Source organism: Glossina fuscipes, unplaced genomic scaffold, assembly GCF_014805625.2.
Source record: "Glossina fuscipes isolate IAEA_lab_2018 unplaced genomic scaffold, Yale_Gfus_2 28, whole genome shotgun sequence".
Classification (NCBI taxonomy): domain Eukaryota; kingdom Metazoa; phylum Arthropoda; class Insecta; order Diptera; family Glossinidae; genus Glossina; species Glossina fuscipes.
In genome coordinates this window covers 5,042,587-5,054,054 of record NW_023998423.1, presented here as the reverse complement: position 1 = coordinate 5,054,054, position 11,468 = coordinate 5,042,587, and the positions used below count along the sequence as shown (strand labels likewise).

At 34.5% G+C, this 11,468-nt stretch overlaps 1 protein-coding gene across 6 annotated transcripts in view; it reads right to left on the bottom strand.

The window, feature by feature from the left end:
• LOC119636122 overlaps positions 1–11,468 on the bottom strand; it is a 127,163-nt gene that overhangs the window by 110,762 nt on the left and 4,933 nt on the right. The gene's annotated exons all lie outside the window — the stretch shown is intronic.

The window sequence follows — 11,468 nt, the reverse complement described above, 5'->3', positions numbered from 1 at the left end:
AGAGAATAAGCATATATTCGTTCTCATTTGTTTTGCATGTATTGTGCATGAAAATGATCAATAATGAACAAAAACAGAACGCGCTAATCGTCTGTTTTATGTCTGCTTAACATTGTTTTATGCAATTTAATGTAAACTTAAAAGAAATGCAATAAAACTTAAAAATTTGTAAATTTGTATGAGAAGGCGGCACTCATATAAATACACATTTAATTCAAAATTTGTATGTAATATAATAAATCCTCCACACTCCCACACGATAGGGAGCGCGAATGCTTGTTCTTTGAACCTTGTCTATCGACATACTTATGAGAACAACTAGTGAGGCATTGCGAAAACGAAAGCTTTGGGTTAAGTTCGAATATTCCAACATCTCATAAGGATCGTCTTGAATTATGGTCTTACTACTGGAATTTTTAAATGTCTTTGTACAAATAGGAAAGGTCATTCAAGCTGTCGAATGAGCAAAGAAAACCTCAAACATTCCTTTCTTTACCTACTTACGAAAAAATACGAACCTTGCTGAGTCTGTTATTAGAAACTAAATTCGTTTTATTCTGTTTATAACCAAATGCATAGGTGCGTAGACGATGCACATGGGCCAAAGAATATGAAGTTATATGTAAATATAAGTAGCAAAGACATAAACCCTTTTTTCTTTTTTTTTTTTTTTGCAGAGCTCTGTCTATCAGAATTCTGTTAAATGAAGTCTCGAAGGGATCTAACTCAAAATATAGTTAACTTTTCGAGAATTTTTTTTATAAAATATTATTATCAAAATATGACTTTAGGTAAATTAATTAATATTCGAAAGGAGAACATTTTTACACTATGTCACAAATGAAGTTGATGAAGCGAAAGGTTGCGTAACTACTGTGACCAAATCATGCCCTGTGGAAAAATGAAACTAGTACGGCATGAATCCTCTATTAATAGCCTTTCCAACGATATCGAGGTTATGTTCAGTTTTGTTCAGAGAATTTTTTCGTACTTAACGTATTATAGGCTAACATACAAGCAAACTATGGAAAGTCATTATGGGCAAACCATGTCCTGTGAAAAAATGAAACTAGGCAATGCATAAGCTAGGATAGGCCATGCATAAGCGACATGTAGGCCAAGCATAGGCAATGCATAGGGAGCTCATAGGCGGTATATAGACGAAGCACATGCGGTCTTGCGCATGGGCCATGCATAGGCAATGTATAAACCTTTCATAGGCCATAGATAGATAGATAGATAGATAGGCCATGCATAGACGGTATGTAGATCATGCTTAAGCGGTGCATAGGCTGACTATTGAATTCGGACTGAATTTTGATTTAAATTTCAAAGAAAAATTTTGACATTCTTTTGCTCGTTCGAGAGGTATTTCCATATGGAATCGCGTGATGTCGATAAATACAAGGGGCGATAGAGACCCAAATTTAAGTGTTTTTCCATAGCCCTTTTGTAAAAATAGTTCTGTGTTCACAAAAAATATTTTACGCTTCTTAATGCAAACGGAGTAGACTTCCGCATTAAACTACATTTTTGTTCTCAATACTTAACAGAGCTCTGTTGAAAGCAATGGTAGGTTTCTTGGTTAGTTCAATTCGAATTTATCTTCACACCCTTACTTTATGGTATATCCCCACGCTTTCATACTGTTGTTGGAAAAGTGGAAATGCGCATATCAGAAACGTTAAGATACCGAGTGCATACTTCATTATAAATCATTCTCATTAATTTAACTAAATCAATAATGAAAGAGTGCTGAACTACTCCCTTTGTGCTGCCATGTATGGAAACTTTTATTGTTTGCATGTTTTTATAAAACGCAAATATATGATAAAACGGTTAACATATAATCGCCAGGTAGAGTTTTATGGAAAAAAAAAATTTTTCACAAACACGTTACGTTAAAGAAACTCACTATTCATTTTTTTAAGTTTGAATGATGAGAAGAAGTACGCATTGTTGTTGGAGTTAATCTTAAGCCATAAAATATATGCATAAAATAAAAGTAGAAAAAAAAATAAAAATATATATATATATATATAAAAAAAATAAATAATAATAAAAAACTAGTAGTAAAACACATTATGACGTGAGCAACCATTGGGTCATTATAAACATTATAATTGGAAATATCTGAACATTTCAATTCACAAATATCTGCTATCTACAGTTAAAATGCTCATTAATTAAAACAAGTACTTACTTATTTATTGATAATATATCTAACAGATAGATTTGCATAGCGCATGGTAACGGACCATAAATTGAATATATTTTAAAAATTGTATACCTTATCTATGATATCATTATTATTATTATTATTAATTTAGCCAGAGAATGAATTCTAAGACTAAAGTCTTAAAGCACTAGCATCTAAAGGCTTTCGGCTTTATTCAAAACTCTACCGCACTTGAGATTTGACCACTGACCAGTTATTTGCTGAGTTGCGGCCACTCAAGCGGTCTATGAGATTAAAAATAATTCGTTTGTTAGAAAACTCCTCGTCTATTATTATTAAAAAGCTGGGAAAAAGAACATTGACATTTTTTTTCCGCCAATCCAATGAATAAAATTTTTCTTTTTATCTCATCACTGTGCCGTTCAATCTTTTGAATCTTTTGAACTATTAGACGCAATAAAACGGGGGTTGGTTTAAAATGCATTCTACTTGCTTTAAATATGAACGTGTTTGCGATTAATTCGAAGAAACTAAAAGTCATGGCATATGTTAGCGGCCCCGATATATGTAGCTTTGATAGTACTAATCCTCTCAAGCCCCATAGTAAAACGCATGTGAACGGTGACGTGCCATGGAGAATTTAAATAAAAAATTCTGTGACATATGTTAGTTTAGTTCAAGCTAATTACGTTTTAAATATAAGCCAAAATTCTGTTGGGTGTGTCCGTCTTTGCAATGTTTGTAGTAAGCATTCGGTTGGCCGCAAAAATCGGCCGCATCGACTTACAGATTCCGGCACGCAAGTTGGTAATGAAAATGGGCCAAATCGGTCGAAGGACTCACCTACAGTATCACGCAAGCTGAGAACACATGTTCTTCAAAAGGAATAAAAAATTGGTCTTCTGCTCACTACTCTTCACCTAAAGCAGATAAGTCCACAAAAATTTGCACGTATATTCTATGGGAGATGCTGTAGAACCTATTCAAAAATGCGAAAAATTGACCACGCCTACTCATTAACAAAATTTAAAATTTTTTCCCATTCGCAGAAACCAGCTTCAAACTCGGAATGTGCTCGCTCCATCTATCCGTCTGTCCATTTGTCCGTCTGAGAAACCGTGTAATATCTGTGGTACACATTCTCCCCTTTGCAAAAATGAAACTTTTGCTTACAATTTTGCAAAAGAATCTGAAAAAGGCAATCGTCTATATAACGAAAACTAAGAACATCTTTGTTTCCCGGGTCTTTTGCTCGTTGCTCGTAGATTACCACAGATACGCAATAAAAATTTTCGCAAAATTATTCTATTAACAACCAGTCACGATCATCCAATATTATAAAATATATAAATTTATATTTTACCTCCTTTTCCATCTTTTATAGCATGACGGTAAAGCTCGGTCACGAACAAATATAATTTTCTTACGTGTTTTAGAGTACACTTGGAAATTTTTATCACGTGTCTTTATGGCTTTTAAGTAATGAGCAAAAAACAACGAAAAGGGTTTATATTGCGCCTTAGACGTTCTCTTTAATCGATTTGGAGCGTTTTTAATAGCAAGCTGCATGCAAGAACTCTCAGAGTATATTTAGCACAGACATTACTCAGGCCGGTAGGCGAATACGCTTAATCGATTCAGAATTTTAGACTGATTAAGAATATATTTACTTCATAGGGAGGGTCTCTGAAACTTCAGTGCGGATCTTGCAAACATTTGTAGTAAGTAATTCATCAAAAAAATCAGCAGAACACAACTGATGTGCTCTTTTCTGTTTTGAAAATGCCTTCGCCGGTAAATCTCATTTGATGATAACGCTGGGAAAGTAAGCATTAAGCAAAGAATAATTTTGAACCATGTACAGAAGACCGCATATAAAGGGAAGCACAATATTTGAGTGCAACACAAATTAATCTGGAAAAATGCAAAGGACCGGAGTTACATCTAAGAATCATCGCTGAAGCGAAACTAAATGGGGCCGTTTTTAAAAAAATACGTAAGGGATGATAAAATATATGCAATATAGCAATAATATGCGGAAAAAATTTGCGGCGGAACACAAATGTAGCTAAACAAAATGTATGCTTCATAAGGGAGAAGAGCGAGGGAATAATATAGTCTACCCATACTTTCCTAATATGAAAATTGATACTATTTCGTATTAAGAACATATTCGTATATTCTCGCAACTTCTTTTGTGCTTTTATACTCACAACCAACAACAAATGGAAGTATATTGATTTTGTCAAAATGTTTGCAACACCCACAGACCCTCCATTAGGCATATATATATATTCTTGGTCAACACAAAATTGTAAATTGATCTAGACATGTCTGCTTGTCCGTCAGCCTATCTGTTATATATCCGTGGCATACAATCGCTTGTTTGCAACAATAAACATATCGCCTTAAAGTCTGGCAAAGACATTCAAAGTTCTGACACATAGGATGACATTGAAGTCAGAGATTTGCAGGCTCGGCCTACAGTGTATGAATTTAAACATAAGGACACAACTACAAAAGAAAAAAAACTCCCCCATACATACCATGAGAACTCTTATAATACTTGTGGAGAAATGGAAAAAATCTGACATTAGCTATCCAAACCTTGCTTTCTTCGTTTCCTTAAAAAAAAAAAAAAAAGCTGCGAGTACAAAACTTTCGATCGCAACCGAATATTATTTTTTTTATCTGTTCGTATTATATATAAGTTTTATGAAGGGTATAGCAGCTTCTTCGCTTTTTTGAAGTTTCGTTTAAGTGTTATTATTGTCTCCTATACTTTTCGCTTCAACTTCGTACAAACATATTATCTTGCATTACATCCCTGCTTTTTTTCTATTTACTATATGTAAGAAAATATATTTTTGAATTGAGTGTCGGCAGTTGCGTATTACCAGCAAACAATATGTGCTTTAAACTAACACTCAAGAATACAAAAGATTAAAAGTCGCAGTGTTGAGATTCTTTAAAAATTATTTACGTAATAAAAGAAATTGTTTTACATTTTATTGGCAAAAAAAAAAAAAATGTCGTTATTTTCTTTCTTTGTTAATTACATACGACGTAGAAAGAGGGAAAGAGCAAGAAAAGTGGGGGAAGGAAAGGTAGATGGAGACGTAATAATGATATACCACTTCGAAAAGGCATAAAAAGGGCAGGGGAGAAAGGGAATAGACAAAGAGCCAACCTACTATTTACTACGTATAATAGATCAAGCAAAAAGTTCATGGCGTTTTTCAACTAAATTAAAAAATTTTTTTTCTTATATTTTGAATGGACTTTGTTGTATACACCACGGGAAGGTTACTTGGTTACCTCTATGGAACTTCTATGTCAGCTGAGTGAAAAAATGGACAAATCTTTTTAGAGTCATCTTCACGCCGTTATCTCAGAGTTAACACATACCGCGTCCGGCGTTGTCAAATATATGCTCGTCAAACACCTTTTGTAGTTTAATTCTGTAGAGATGTCCCCATAATCACATAGAATATGATGGGACGTCTCCCTCACACACACACACAATCTACATGAATCGGTATCAAACAGTTTTCAGATGGCATCCGAGGCAATTACGACTTGAGTAGAAGCCGGTGACTAAACGTAGGTCGCTTTCAGCAGTCAATGTGCCCCATCGGATGATTTTATGAATCTTTTTGCCTGTCGTTGTTCTGCACATTGCTTTCAGCCGCAATCCGATTTCTTCTGTGCCCACTGCGGCAGCAGGCTATTAATATGGTCCCTCGGGCTCCCCTTTTGGCTGCACAGTTAGCCCTTTCAGTGCCCTTAACACCCGATTGGCCACAAACTCATATTGGGTGCACTTCGTTGTGCCTGCCTAGCTCATTCGCCGTTTGAGGGCCATCCTAACTCAAGTTTCGCAGATTTTTGCCACAATTGAAATGCTTTCCTTAGCCTTAGCCTGCTTTAGCAGTTCTTTTTTTTTTTGCTGTTTTTTTTATATTGTAGTCCCGTAATGCCGAATTTGTTTTTGTATTTGACCTTGTGAAAATGGTTCGAAGTTGTCTTTTCATTAATGGTTAGTTCCCCCGCGATGTCGTCAGATAAAAAGTAGCGGCTCTCCCCATTTTTCAAAGAATTTTTTTAGAAAGACGAAGAAGAAATTTTAAAGCGAAAAAGCGCAAAACATTCACACACCACTGATTTTGAAAAATCATCTTCACTGTAAACGCTATGAATTTTTTTCAATTATTCTCAACTACTTTTCTTATGCCGTCTAGTACGATTTGACACGTTCAATATTGCCAAAGCTACATGGCTAAATTCTTATATCTGTTTAGACCCCACGAACTTTCCTCCTCTTAATAGGATATTTTTTGGTAATCATCCTTTATGAATATATCGATGTCGTTGCAGGTTTAAACGTTGCCCTCTAGTATGATTTGATATGGTCAATACTGCCAAAGCTATATATGGCCAAGCTCTTATATCAGTTTAGACCCCTGGAATTCTTTCTTAATAGGACATTTCTTGGTAGTCATGCTTAATGAATACACTGCTGTTGCTGGATACTTAAACGACATGTTCAACCTTTGGCCTGTGGCCTTTGCAATACTTGTCGCAACGTTATCATATAAGAGAAGTACGGCCTAATTATGTTCAGAAAAAATCGAATTTCATTAAAGCAACAGAAATCCGGAAATCTGATAATGGTGCCGCCATTAACTTTCCTATATTATTTCAAACTTTTACAATTACCCACGACGAACAGTATAAGTGGCATAAGAAATTGAATTTTGAAGCAATTATTTCGAAAAGCGGTTAAATATATAGATAGATTGAATGAATTTATTGGAACATATATACATATGTATATATATATATATATATATATATATATATAATTACATATATTTATATAAATATATATATAAACAGAAATGCTTCCAATAAATTCATTCGCTTGTTTACAATAGAAACATCGGACGCTTTCATTTGTTTACGTAGTATATTCACAAGTAACTTGGAGGACAAGCAATAAGAAAAAAAAATAAATCGAATTTTAAACATTTTCAAATGTGTGTACGTAATTCCTTTTTGATATATATATACACGAAAACTGCCTACACCTTAAAACACTTAGAACAGGAAGACCTATCCTTTCATTTCATTAAATTGTCAGCGGCAGATGTAGCAACACGAAAGACGGTTTCCTTGCATTTGTGTAATGCATTACACATATACAAAGATAAAGTCGAAACTAATAAACAAACCAGTCGCATGTCGCTGTTGACAGCACTTTTCTCTGCTTGAGTGCGATTTTATAGCACAAAGAAAATATCAAATTAACCTTATGAAGGAGTTTAACGCCTATACCAGTCAATCGACAATTGTCCGTGCGCTATCGATTACTTTATATAGAAACTTATTTTATATAAACTTTATATTGTCTTTTTGTCAATCCTTGTGGTCACATTGCAGATATCGTTCCTAATCTAATCTAATGTACTCTGTCGAGACAATTATGATATGTCTCGCATGTGCATTTATGTGCGTGTGTGTGTGTGTGTGTGTGTGTATGGCAGTTATGGGTGAGTATTAGAGTTGACTAATACCTTCACCTATGCACGCTATACATTGAGAAATTCATTACAACGCTTTCGATGAGCATCAATAGCAAAATCGATTTAACCATGTCTGTTTGTCGGCTGGAAACACGATTACAATTTCAAAAGTTTGCGTCAATATTTTTGTTATGAATCTTCCTAGCTCCAGGGCAAGCATGATTTAAATTTACACAAGGATTTGATCAAATCTTTTTCTCTATCAGCGAACTGCATAAAGAATAGATTTAAAGAGATATATGTACACACACATATATATAGGTATAGATACCATATATCGTATTACGTCCGTACGTCCGTACGGCGACTGGAATTATAAACAATGAGAACCACGATTGGCAACACGATTATTTAAAGTACTATTAACAGTTTGAGAAACTTTAAACAAAAAATTTCCATTTATAAGAGAATAGTCCTATGAAAAAAGGGGAAATTGTTTTTTTTTTTTTTGGTACTTGCGTACACGTCCATGGACCTCCTCATCACTTGACGAGAATAATAAAAAAAAACCAAGAAAGGTCGAGGAGTGTATTCGTCCATGCAACAAATCAAAGTGGATGCAACAAGGCGGACATTCTTGAGTCTAATCCGCTGTTGATGGTGATCAAGGCATTTATGCAAATCTCATCCTTACTTTGCACGCTAATTATTCTACATTCGAGTTTACACGCTGTTCACTTGCTGCTCATCATTACTCTTCTTATATGCATCGCACTAATGTCAAAAAACCTTCCGCGAATTAAATTGAATTGTCCATGATCATCATTTCTATGCATTAAGCTGCCTTCTCTAAACTTGATTAAATGCAATATTTTTATTTATTATGTTCAGTTTGTGACTGAAAAAGCACTTTCGACTTACATAGCAGATGGGCGTGTTGTCTGTACATCACAAACTTAACGTCAGACGAGTGTAAAAAATTGACCTTGGAAACTAACCGTTTTTCCATAATTTCATTTTCTCAATTATTCATAGCTACCTTTCCCATATACAGGAACTTTTATATGACATAGGTACCTGGCCTAAATAGGCCAAATGCCTACGAAAGCTGATAATATTTGCATGAACAATTTTCAGAGATTCGTTTCTTTTTTTCATTCATCTGATCTAAAATAAAAAAAGTTTAAAGGTTATATATATATATAAAAGAGTGAGAAAATGTCGATTTTCTTCATTGAAAATTTAGGCTAACAATTTCTAATAGCAAATAATTAATGGCGATATTACAAATTAAATGAGAAAGTAATGTTAAATGCAACGCTGAAAATAAATAATTCAATGTGAAATTAGATAATTAAAAGTAAACAATACTGAAGGTGTAATTTATAACAGCAGCCTTATTGTTCAGTCTCATAGAAAACTTCAGACTCTTCCGTAGATAAGCACAAAATTTCTAATTTTAATTACATATGTAACATATATATACACTTATATATATATATATATATATATATATATATACAAGCTGTCTTCATTAATTTTATTTATTATATTTACCCTCTCTCATATATGTATGTATAACAACAGTCATAATCTATTCTTTTCAAAAGAGCATAAGATTTTATGATCGACGTTGTTGTTTGTTTGTGTTCATAAATTTTTTTTTTTTTTTTGTTAGAAAATCAAATGGAATATGTTCCCAAATGATGATGATGATGAAAAGGTTCTCATGATAATTAGAATGAAAATCTTGCTAATTACATGACAACAAACACTCATTGCTTACGACATTTATATAGTTTATCATTCTAATTTTAAATAACAGTGATTACAGGGATGATGATGCAATACCATGAGCATACAAACCAATATCGGTTTGAATTCGTAAACGCGCTATACAAATTGTGCGCATACATGTGTATATAAAGCCCATGTGTGGCAGGTTAGAAAGTTTAAAAAATTTTGTGAATAAATTACTTGCTATGCATGTAGGCGAACCCGAATTTGATGACGCCATCGAAGTTACACATGCATGTACGTATATATATATACGTATATGCAGCACCATTAACCTTGAGTTTACAACAATAAACCAATTAACGATACTAAAAACCAAATCTACATGAAATTAAGTGAGATTGGTTACATCTTGGAAATATTTGCCCACCGAGCAGGAGTGCCAATAAGAATATCCATTCAATCTTTTCTTTTTTTTTTTTTTTTTTATATTTTATATTTGACCAATCGCTCAGGGGAAGCACATTATTTATGTCGGTAACGTTGTGGTCAGCAAAGATAGGTACGTTGAGGTGGGAGGAGGGACGGACCAACTTGAAAGTGAAAACATCTCGAACGACGGGTAAGACGTCTACAGATACGATACACCATAAGCATGCAATGTGATTAAAGTACGAAGAGTCGCAATTGTGTGTTGCACGTCTACGAACAATTACAGTGCGGGGGAATAAGAACGCTAAGAAAGCCTAGTAATTCTACTGAAAACTCAATTAACAGACAAATCTCTTTTATCTCTCTGTAAGACACTGTACACCTATAGAAAAGCGCCGATTGGGGGACAAATTGCTTATACCTCTATAAAAGATTGTTTACATAGAAGTAAGCACAGCACGGCTTACGTTACACCGACATTTAAGAGCATTGAGCTTGTTAGACACAACAATTACCGGCCCATTAGCGTTTGTACCTTGACATGTACATGATCAAAAGTGCCAACGCAAGATTTTAATACCCTTGCCCATGAATGCGTATCGTAACCAGAATATCAAGAGTTGCTTTCTTCTTTCTTTCATCTGCATTGACACCACACATCAAAGGCAAGATGACGCTCATCGCTCCTCATTTGCGATAAGGAACATCAACATATTTTGTTGGCGTTAAAGTTTCATCTATTGATCGGTTCCATTCGCATATTTGGATGAGGCCTCGAATAAGTACGTCAATCGTGACAGAAGTCAACGCTGTAGGGTCTTGTATTCCGCAAATAGCAGTGGGTTTTGTCCTCGGCAAATAAATAAATTAAATTTTCAATCAAGGCTTTGACGTTGTTAATGAACAACAGGAGTAGACAGGAGAAAAGAACGAAGCCATCAGTATTTATGCATTTAAGGGTAAATTTTGTATTAATTTATTTACAATAGGAGTTTGCATGTATTTTGATCAGCGACATCTATTCATGAAAATGATAAAGTAACACAATGTGGCAATGTACACAACAACCTTTCTCTGCATATAACAACAATTCTTTATTTAATATTATTGAGTTATTCCGTGTATGCAGACGCTATTCATGGCACGCTTAAGATTTGCAATTTCGAAGTGTCGTCTGTTCTCTTTTCTGACCTAATGTCAATACTGTGAATAGCCTGAATATGGCGTCACCAGCCACATTACTAGTGAAGCAATACCTGCATTGTATGATTGATTTAAAATGGCAATACCTACTGAAAGGCCCTATAACTACACAGACAAATATCCATAGCTCCGTTTGACAAGCTAGAATGTTATAGATGAGCATCGACGACCGTTAATTCCTCTACACCAGAACGCCTAATGCAATTGCTCCAATATTGGGCGGGTGCTGTGTAATGAAAACCTTGGAAGCATTAATTCCTCGAAAAAGGATAGTGCTTGGATGGTCTACCGGAAGAATCCAAAGGTAAGAGTGGCTACGGCTACATATAGACTGGTATTAGTTCTACAATGTGGCAATGTACACAACAACCTTTCTCTGCATATAACAACAA